At 41.3% G+C, this 11,339-nt stretch overlaps 1 pseudogene; it reads right to left on the minus strand.

Annotated features, from left to right (window-relative positions):
- Positions 1 to 819: 819 nt before the first annotated feature.
- LOC108634291 lies at positions 820 to 3,250 on the minus strand (annotated as a pseudogene).
- Between the last annotated feature and the right edge of the window lie 8,089 nt (positions 3,251 to 11,339).

Consider the following 11,339-nt stretch of genomic DNA (forward strand, 5'->3'; position numbering starts at 1 on the left):
CAATTCTGAAGAAAATATTTCTTCATTCATAGGCTGTCCAGAGTTTGAACTACATCATAGTTTCTACATATTTCCTGATTTGGAGTAGTTTCCCAAAATAGGTCATATTATTCAAAAACAAATTTATCCTTATGCAAAACAGGTTCTAGCATTTTATAGATACATTTGTGTACAGCAAGAATCCTTGCTCTGTACCCTAGGTGACCACAGAGAAATTAAGAAGCCATGATTACTGTTGTTGAGAGGAAGAAGCATACTTAAAACTCACATAATCTGGAGGCAAGCAGAAACAGAGATGGACTTGGTTGTGGTTTTCAGCCACCATTTGTTCCAGAAACACATTTCATTTAAATAAGGAAAGTTTGGTCCAGTTTTGCAATGTTAATAGCTGCCAGTCTCTCAAACTTTTTTTTTTTTTTGATAAAGATCTTTTCCTGGCTAGCAATGAGTTAAGAAGCTGCCCTCTAATTCTGATCTAATTTCTCACCATTAGTCAAAAACAAACAAACAAACAAAACTCCCCCAAACAAACAACAAACAAAAAACCCCCACACCGGCCAATAGAAGTTAGCAATTGCACAATTAAAGTTGAATGCAAATTATGCTATTTACAGACTGGTATACCCATCACTGAAATCATTCTGAGATTGTGATTCATTTTTGTTGAAACATTTCCTCTATTTTATACCAATTTTCATTAAAGGAAAACTAATATGTAATTTTCTTCTTTATAGATATGAAAAGGAAGCAGGAAGGCAAAGATGAGAGAAACGGATGCTACTCGAATAGCAGCGGTGCCATTTGCTTGTTTTGGTCTTTCTACCAGCAACTCCCACACCATGGGGGAAATCCAGTTCCCGCCCGACTACACGGTTTCCTTGCAGTCAAGACTCACACAATGTATCCCACTCCTTTTCATGCCAGTGCAATAACACAGACTGCTATTGTCAGGGGGGGCTTTCAAAGCCTATATAAATATATTTCATTAGGAGATCCATACCATTCTTATCCAAGGATTGGACTGCCTTTTCAATATCATTAGCTCTAAATGAGAGGAGCACCTTCAAGACAATGTTGCCTGCTGGATCCTTCACTGCCTGAGGCTTGGTGTTGATGTGTGTGTGGGGCGGGGGCGGGGGGGCGGTGGGTGGGTTTCAGAACTGCCTGTGGGGCCACTGTCATTTTTCTTTGCTGCAGGAAGGAATCTACCTCGTCCTGATTGGGCTTGGCCTGCCCATTATCCCTGTCTTCCTCATCTGGGAACTTCTTCTCATCGTACTCATCCATGTCCACCTTCCGGAAGCAGGCTGAAGACACTGTTCTTTGACATCCCCCATCTGGACCAATAGTGAAGGCCTCCTCTCGATTCTGCCTCTACCTTAGCAAGCCCAGCCCAGCTGGAATCCGCAGATTTGTGCCTGCCTGTTTGTAGACATTTTGATGATGTCCATTCTGACAGGCATGAGATGATTCTTTACTGTGGTTTTGATTTGCATTTCTCTACTAATGAGTGATATTGAGCATCTTTCCATGTGTTTATTAGCCATCTGTATATCTTCTTTGGAGAAAAGTCTGTTTAGGTCTTTTGGCCATTTTTTGATTGGGTTGTTTGTTTTTCTAGTATCAAACTTCATGGGCTGCTGTATATTTTGGAGATTAATCCTTTGTCAGTCGTTTCATTTGCTAGTATTTTCTCCCATTCTGAGGATTGCCTTTTTCACCTTCCTTAGAGTTTCCTTCACTGTGCTAAAGCTTTTAAGTTTAATTAGATACTATTTGTTAATTTTTGTTTTTATTTCCATTACTCTGGGAGATGGGTCATAGAGGATCTTGCTGTGATTTATGTCAGAGAGTGTTCTGCTTATGTTTTCCTCCAATAGTTTTATAGTTTCTGGTCTTACATTTAAGTCTTTAATCCATTTTGAGTTTATTTTTGTGTATGGTGTTAGAAAGTGTTCTAATTTCATTCTTTTACATGTAGCTGGCCAGTTTTTCCAGCACCACTTGTTGAAGGGACTATCTTTTATCCATTGTATATTTCTGCCTCCTTTGTCAAAGATGAGGTGTCCATAAGTGTGTGGATTTATCTCTGGACTTTCTATTTTGTTGGGTTGATCTATATTTCTGCCTTTGTGCCAGTACCATACTGCCTTGTTAATTATAGCTTTGTAGTGTAGTCTGAACTCAGGCAGGTTGATTCCTCCAGTTCCATTCTTCTTTCTCAAGGTTGCTTTGGCTATTTAGGGTCTTCTGTGTGCTGGGCAACTTTAACAGAATTATAAATCCTGGGTGTGAGGGGGAGCCATGGGGCAGTTGTAAGCAGAGCAGCAATATGAACTAACTTTTGTTTTAACATGATCATTCTGGATCCTTGGTTGAGAACTGATTGTAAGGGCTGACTGTAAGAACCAACTATAAGTAAGACCAAGAAGGAGGCTATTTTAGTCTTATGGGAAAAAAAGTAATGGTAGCTTAGACAAGGGAAATGGAGATGAGGGCAAGTGGTCAAGTTCAGAATATATTTTGGAAAAAGAGCCAACAGACCTTGATAATAGATTGGATATGATAGGTGAGGGAGATGGAAAAGTCAAAGATGACCCCCAGGTTTTTGATTTGCATGATTTGCAAATAGTTGTGTTCATGATGGAGCCATAGTCTGAGCTAGAGACCACTGGTTAAGCATAGGCTTTGGGGAAAGACATTCATGCTGGGGGAACCCAGAGAAGATTTGCCTCACAGGGGAAAATGTTAAGTTTCTTGTTTCTTTATTTTTTTTTTCTTGTCTATCTGCAACAAGCTTCAAAAGTTCATACATTCTACATCAAATTCCACTGTCAGGGAATCTCTCCTTCATGTTGATGCATTGTATTTTCTGGCCTTTGTTAATAGTACAAATTATACCCGGGAAATCACATCTACTCCTCTAACTTCAATTACCATTATTATTCTGAAGACTTTCAATGTTCTATCTATAGCTCTGCACACTTCTCTGAGCTCCAGACCCACATGGTCAACCATCTACTGGTTATCTTCCCCTGGACATCTTATATGCATCACAACCCTGTTATGAACCAAACCAAAGTCTTCATATTGCACCCTGTACATTTGTTCCTCTGCCCCAGTGTTCCCTAGGTGCATGTGTCCTACTGGATACCCAGAGTTCCCTGACCCCCCCCAAAAAATGTAAGTCATCTTTGATTGAGATGAGTCCTCACATCTCACCCAACACTGAGTCCACAGAAACTATCATCTTCTGCACAATATAGAGTGGTGGCTAAGATCGGGTTCTAACACTGGCTTTTCTTAGCTTATATCCTGGCTCTGTAACTTACTAGTTACTTAAATTTTCTGTTCTTCAGTGCCTTCACCTGAAAAATGATGATGATAACAGTACTTATATCTACTTTATCAGGTTGTGAATTAATCCACATAGAGCACTTAGAACAGTTCCTTCTCACATAGGAAGTATTTAATTCCTGTTGGCTATCTATGATAATGGCTATTACAATGATTTCTCAAATATCCCTCCTGACTATGACTGCCATAGTATAGACCTCCTTCTTGCCTGAATCACAAGATCCTCCTAAATTCGCTGAATTTAAACTTAACATATGTGCCATGACCCAAGTTTATTAAATATGATTCCTATTCTTCTAGAGTCTGGAGAAGCTACCATGTTCTCTGTCCAACATGGTAGCCACTAGTTTCAAGTGGCTATTAAATTTTAACTTTAGATTTATTAATATAAAGTTAATAAATATTAAAATGTACTTTAATATAACATCAAAAATTTAATTCCTTCTGCTCAATGGTATGTGGCAGCCTGGATGGGAGGGGGGTTTGGGGGAGAATGGATATATGTATATGCATGGCTGAGTCCCTTTGCCATTCACTCAAAGCTATTACAACGTTTTTTATTGGCTATGTGTGTTAGATGCTCAGATGTATCTGACTCTTTGTGACTCCATAGACTGTACTCCGTTAGGCTCTTCTGTCCATGGAATTCTCCAGGCAAGAATATTTCAGTGAGTTGCCATTCCCTTCTCCAGGGGGTCTTCCTGGCCCAGGGGTTGAACCTGGGTCTCCTGCATTGCAGGCAGATTCTTTACCTCCCGAAACACCAGAGAAACCTGCTATACACCAATACAAAATAAAAGAAAAATTAAAAAATTAAATTCCTTAGTAAGAGTAACCACATTTAAGTGCTCATCAACTTGAAGTCACGTAATAGGCTACTATTTACATCCCAGACCTGTCATTTCTAGCACTGTAACCTTGGGCAAATTATACAACCCATCAGAGCCTATCTTTTCATCTATTAAATGGGTCTAATAATATTAGAACCTACCTCAAAGGGTTGTTGTAAGGATGAAATGAGTTGATACTTATAAAGTGTTCATAATAATGCTTGATAAAATTATTATTGTAGTTTCGCAGTAGTGATACTACACAAACACACACACACTAATACACACATCATCTCAGAGTAAACAAGTATTACAGTTGATTAATCTTAAGGGGTAAGGGTTTAGTCTAGCAGTTGGTGTTGTATAAATTCAGCAAGGTGCACTGGAACCATTGTTAAGCTAGGATTCTGGAGAATCCAAATTTTAGTTCTAGTAGTGGTTTTAGCCACGATTATAGAATTTGTTTTCTATATAACCTTGGGCACATTGTTTCCCCCTCACTGGCCTCAGTGGAGTGATTGGACAGCTCTAGGTGATATTTCTGCTCTACAAGTTGAAACAGGCTTAAAGAGAAAGGATCCTCTTTCAGATGGCATAAAGAAGCTAGATAGATTAAAAGAAAAATTGGTATATCTGTCCATCAGCAGATGATTGGATAAGGAACTCGTGGTACATATGTGCAATGGAATATTACTCAGCTATTAAAATCAACACATTTGAGTCAGTTCTAATGAGATGAATGAAACTGGAACATATTGTACAGAGTGAAGTAAGTCAGAAAGAGAAACACCAATACAGTATATTAACACATATTTATGGAATTTAGAAAGACAGTAACAATGATCCTATATGCAAGGCAGCAAAAGAGATATAGATGTAAAAAACAGTCTTTTGGACTCTGTGGGAGAAGGTGAGGGTGGGATGATTTGAGAGAATAACATTGAAACATGTATATTACCATGTGTAAAATAGATGATCAGTGCAAGTTCAGTGCATGAAGCTGGACACTCAAAGCCAGTGCTCTGGGACAACCCAGAGGGATAGGGTAGGGAATGAGTTGGGAGAGGGGTTCAGGGTATGGGGCACATGTGCACTGGTGGCTAATTCGTGTTGATGTATGGCAAAAACCACCACAATATTGTAAAGTAATTATTCTCCGATTAAAATAAATTTTAAAAACTTGGTATATCTGAGAAATAGTAATTAAAATCACCATTTATCAAGTGTTAACTCTGCGCTGGACACCATATAAGCCATACATTACTTCATTTAATTCTCAGAACATCCCTGTGCTTTAGTTTTTATCCTCATTCAGCTAATGAAGAAACTAAGGCTAGAGAAGAAAGGGTTTGGAAAAGCAAAGCCACTGTTCACTTTCAAATAGCCAGTGGTGAGTAATAAGGTAGATATTCAAACTCAGGTCTGCCTGGCACCAAGACCACAGAATGGTCCTAGCTATTGCAAACAGTGCTGCAAATGAACATTAGGGTACATGTGTCTCTTTCAATTCTGGTTTCCTTGGGGTGTATGCTCAGTAGTGGGATTGCTGGTCCTATGGCAGTTCTATTTCCAGTTTTTTAAGGAATCTCCACACTGTTCTCCATAGTGGCTGTACTAGACAGAAAGAACCACTCTGTCATACTGCCTAGGAGCTTGAAGAATGTGAGGGGGGCTAGAGAAGTGGGACAGAGTCACTTTAGTATAAGGCATGGGAGGGGAAAAGAAGGGAAATAGAGACCACTTAAAAGACTGTTGCATTACTGATTGACTCTTCTTTATTTCTTCTCTCTGTGTGTGTTAGTCGCTCAGTCATGTCTGACTCTTTGTGACCCCATGGACTGTATAGACTTTATCCTGCCAGGATTCTCTGTCCATGGAATTCTCCAGGCAAGAATACTGGAGTGGGCTGCCATTTCCTTCTCCAGGGGATCTTCCTGACCCAGGGATCAAACCCAGGTCTCCTGCATTCTAGGCAGATTCTTTACCGTCTGAACCACCAGGGAATTTCTTCTATGTCCTTGTTAAACATTTCTTGCATTTTCTCAATCCTTGTCTCTAGTCTATTTATCTGTGATTCTATTTTGTTTTCAAGATTTTGGATCATTTTTACTATCATTATTCTGAATTCTTTTTCAGGTAGACTCCCTGTCTCCTCTGGAGAGAGTGTGGAGAAAAGGGAACCCTCTTACACTGTTGGTGGGAATGCAAACTAGTACAGCCACTATGGAGAACAGTGTGGAGATTCCTTAAAAAACTGGAAATAGAACTGCCATAGGACCAGCAATCCCACTACTGAGCATACACCCCAAGGAAACCAGAATTGAAAGAGACGCGTGTACCCTAATGTTCATTTGCAGCACTGTTTGCAATAGCTAGGACATGGAAGCAACCTAGATGTCCATCAGCAGACAAATGGATAAGGAAGTCGTGGTACATATACACAATGGAATATTACTCAGTTATTAAAAAAAAAATACATTATAGTCAGTTTTGATGAGGTGGATGAAACTGGAGTGAAGTAACTGAAATATGTCCACTCCATATACAGAGTGAAGTAAGTCAGAAAGAGAAACACCAATACAGTATATTAATGCATTTATATGGAATTTTAAAAGACATTAATGACGACCCTATACACAAGACAGCAAAAGAGACACAGATGTAAGAAACAGACTTTTGGACTCTGTGGGAGAAGGCAAGGGTGGGATGATTTGAGAGAATAGCATTGAAACATGTATATTACCATATGTAAAATAGATGACCAGTGCAAGATCGATGTATGAAGCAAGGCACTCAAAGCCAGTGCTCTGGGACAACCAGAGGAATGGGGTGGGGATGGAAGTGGGAGGGGGTTCAGAATGGGGGGACACGTGTACACCTGTGGCTGATTGATGTCCATGTATGGCAAAACCCACCATAATATTGTAAAGTAATTAGCCTCCAATTATCTAATTAAAATAAATAAATTGATTAAAAAATACTGCTGCATGAAGGTGGAAAGTGATAGGGTCCCTGAACTGGTGGAAAAACCTGAGGGATGAAAGAACAAAATAGATGGAGGAAATCCCACTGCCACTATATCACTCTATCATCAGTTGTTGAGGGTAAGAACTGTCTTTTCCATCATTATATCCCATATAGACACACACACAGCACAGCACAGCACTTAGCACACAAATTCACTGTTGATTAAATGGATTCAATTCAGTTGAATTCATAAGACTTGGTGATTGATTTGATCTAAGAAGACCAAGATGGCTTCCAAGTTTATAACTTAAGTCCTAGGAAGAATTCTGAAGTTGTTCTCTGTGGAGTTGCAGAGCACTCAGAGCATATATTCTAACTGCCTTGCTTCCTCTCCTAAGGTCTGTGCTTGGCAGGGCCCCAGCTAGAGTAATTCTTGCCTTCTCTCCCAATCATCTAGCCCTCTGGTCTGGGAAGGAGGCTGTTTCTTCTGAGGTCCTCCCTTCCGCTTTTTCTGGCCTGGTCAGTGAGTCCTTCTTCATAGTATTTGAATCAGAGGAAACAGATAGACTGAGGAAGTGAAGAAAAAACAGGCTGCCTGGGCTCTACAAGCCAATGTAAACACTCAGTGGTTTCCTGTTGTTGCAGCCCAAAGCGTCCTATGACATCATTCCTGTCCTTTCCAGAACACACTGGCTTGGCCCAGTCTGCCAATCTGCCCAGAGCTGAGTGGTAGTTGCCCCCCTCACCCACCAGGATTATATCCTCCGGAACTGGATAACTTCTCTGGGCCAATCATTCCCCACCTGCCCAGCCAGTCATTTACGTCTTTCTAGCCCTATAAGGTTTTGGAGGCTACAGAGGCCCAGTGACTTTTGGGTCAGAGTAAGATTTCCTAAACTGGAAAAGTTATTTCACTTCTTTTAATAGAGACTTGGAGTCAGGAGAAGGGGGAAGGGCATAACACAGAGATACAGGCCCTAATTGCTTCCTCCCTTCTCTACTTCACCAAAGAGCATACAAGTTTCTGTTCTCAGTGTTGGTCACAGATTCCTAGGAACAGAATTGTAAAGGCCCATTTAAGACCTCATCGTCTAATCTTTCCATGGTAAAGATGAGAGCACTAAGGCCCAGAGAAGGAAAAGGAACCGGTCCCAGTCACATCATTGGTCAGTGCAGCATAAGCCATTCACTCTAGAGGTCTGAACCTGAGCTATCCTAATCCTGAGCAGCATAATATGGTTACAAGAGCTCTTAACAGGAAATTCAGAAACCAGGGTTTGAGTTCTCATTCCTTTATGAGAGCTTAGATAAATTTCTTTTTTTTTTTTTTCCTTTGAGCCTTGGCTTATTTCAACTCAAGGCAACACAAACCTATTGACAACTTACTCGGCTTGGTGGAACTGATGACTCCTGGGGATGAGAACAAAGCGTGATGAGAAGACTCCCCATTTCACAGGTTGAAATAAAAAGAGAATGAAGTGGATGATCTAAACTCTAAGTGACCTAAAGCCTGTGGACTCCATGCTTCTGTCTTGAGGCATAATGAAACCATAATCAGGGATCTGGAGTCCTTCAGGGCTGCAGCCCCCTCCTCACTTCATTCAAGGCATCAGAGTGCTCTCATCGAGCTGGAGTTCCATTTGCAAAAAAAATCTCCCAGATATGGTCTCATTTAGCTGGATACATTTGCATAGATGAGTGGTAAGGCCCTGAATTCTTGTCTGGAAATTAAGCCAAACACATTATGGTAGTTCCTACAGCCAGCAGTAATTTGATTTCAAGTTGTAGCTATGCCATGAAGCTCAGGCAATTTGAAATAGCTGTTTTAATCAATCAAGTTCATTAGAGTCTATATTGACAAGTAGAATACAGAAGCACATATAGGGAAAAGGATGACTATTCCTACACCCCAAATTGCATAAGACATTGTTAAGTCATTCTGTTAGTCAACAATTTAACCACAGCATGGATTAGACAAAACACACAGAAAATATAGACTCACTTAGATGACTGGAGACACACATCCATACACAGATGCAGGAAACTGCATAGGCATATTGGGAAACACAAAGTAACACACATACACACACTCTCAGAGTAATAGACACACACACAAAAGACACACATATATATGTGCATGTGCAAGCTTGCACTCCAGCGGGAAGCTATGAAAAAAGATATCTGTCTGGAAGTTCTGGGGGGCTACTTCCTGAATCTCTACTCATCTATCTCCTTCCCCTCAACAACAATTGTCCTAATTCAAATCCTATAAGAGTATTTTTTTCCAAAGAAGCCTTAAAAGCCATTGTCTCATTACCACATCCATAGCCACTTGCACTCTACTGCATCAGACTCTCATTACTCGTCTATCATTGGACAACAGCAAAGATTTTTTGCCAGGGTTCCCTGAGGCCAGTATCTTTCCACTAATACATCTTCTCCGAGATTGCTTGCCCCAGAGGGAATCTTACTATAGCTCAGCCCTTTTCTTATCTCTGCTCAAAAATCCTTCCTTTTCTCCGCACTGTCAGCACAAGCCAACCCAGGCACCTGACATTCTTGGAGTGAACAAAACCTGGAGCTTCTTTTCTCTGTTCATGCCCTCTGCCCTTCAGAAAGCAGATGGCACCTTGCCCAGCTCCTTACCCATGCCCACAGTAAGCTGTCCTGCCCTTTGTGTTATTCACTTGAACTAGAACCACTCTCTCTGCACTTATTAAAATCTTACTCACATTAGATTTTCCTGGGTTGTTTGAATTTTTCAAAAGGATGACTCCAATTTTGCCATGACACTTTTTTTTAATGTTTTCATCCTTTAAGGTCCAACCATCAAGTAACCTTTTTCATGAAGTCTCCCTCCAAAATCACCCAAAAGCACTGTGTAAGAGAACTTACCCTATTTGGCTTTCACAGGTATGTATGTTTTAGTCCTCAGAGGAAAGCTGATGGGGGAAAAAGACAAAATTCCCTTATGCTTGTGCCTCCTCTGTGGCAAATGATGTGCTGGCACTCTTCTTGTGTTGCTGCATTGCCCATAGTCCAGCAAAGACGGACTGACAAAGCCCAGGGCTCTGGAGTATCATTTCAGTCTCTTTTTGAATAGCTTTAACTCAAAAAGACTCATGGGTTTGCTTCTTGACACTGCCACTAGCTTACTGTGTGACTATGTGCCTTGGGCTTAGTCACTCAGTTGTGTCCGACTCTTTGCGACCCCCCATGGACTGTAGCCCACAAGGCTCCTCTGTCCATGGAGATTCTCCAGGCAAGCATACTGGGGTGGGTTGCCATACCCTCCCCCAGGGGATCTTCCCAACCCAGTGATCAAACCTAGGTCTCCTGCATTGCAGGCAGATTCTTTACTGTCTGAGCTGCCAGGGAAGCCCATGAATACTGGAGTGGGTAGCCTACCCTTCTTCACGGGAACTTCTCAACCAAGAATCGAACCTGGGTCTCCTGCATTGCAGGCAGATTCTTTACCCGCTGAGCTACCAAGGAAGCCCAGTCGCAAGCCCTCTCCAGTCTCATTTACTTCAAGGATACTTCCAGTTTTGGACTCCATTATTGCAAGATGCAGGATTTTATCCAGCTACTCTCATGAAGATGTCAGGGACTAAGTATGTACTGTATCATTATCATTCTCTCTTTCTCTGCAACCTCCCTCTATCCCCATTGCTACCTGTCTCTCTCTCCTCTCTGTTCCCCGTTTCCCTTTCTCTTTTCTGTTCCTCTCTCTTCTCTTTTTGTCTCTTTCTCTTTGGCTTTCTCTCTCCTTCCCTTTCCCTCTCTCTCCCCTTCAATCTTTGTCTCTTTTTATTCTTGTCTTCTCTCCCTCCCCCCATCCTTCTTTCTCCTCCCTCTTTGTTTCTCTTCTTCTCCCTTTCCACCCCTCTTTCTTCTTTCTCTCTGTTTCTGATTCTCTCTCTATCTCTGTCACACCGCTGATCCCAGAGAGTGAATCTGGCTGAATAGCTTCTAACTCAAAACAGCTCTGATACTTCTTGAGTGTTGCTGGTGAGTACAGGTAGAAATGAGATCCCTCCAAGGGCTCAGGATACTCATATCCCTCACCTCTCCCCTCAGAAAGTTCTCACAGAGCTAAGGAGGGCAGCAGTATGAAGGGTCTCATTGCAAAATCACCTGACTCCTACCCTCCAACTTTTCACCCAAACAGAGGGCATTGCCCGT

This window comes from Capra hircus (assembly GCF_001704415.2).
Source record: "Capra hircus breed San Clemente chromosome X unlocalized genomic scaffold, ASM170441v1, whole genome shotgun sequence".
NCBI lineage: Eukaryota > Metazoa > Chordata > Mammalia > Artiodactyla > Bovidae > Capra > Capra hircus.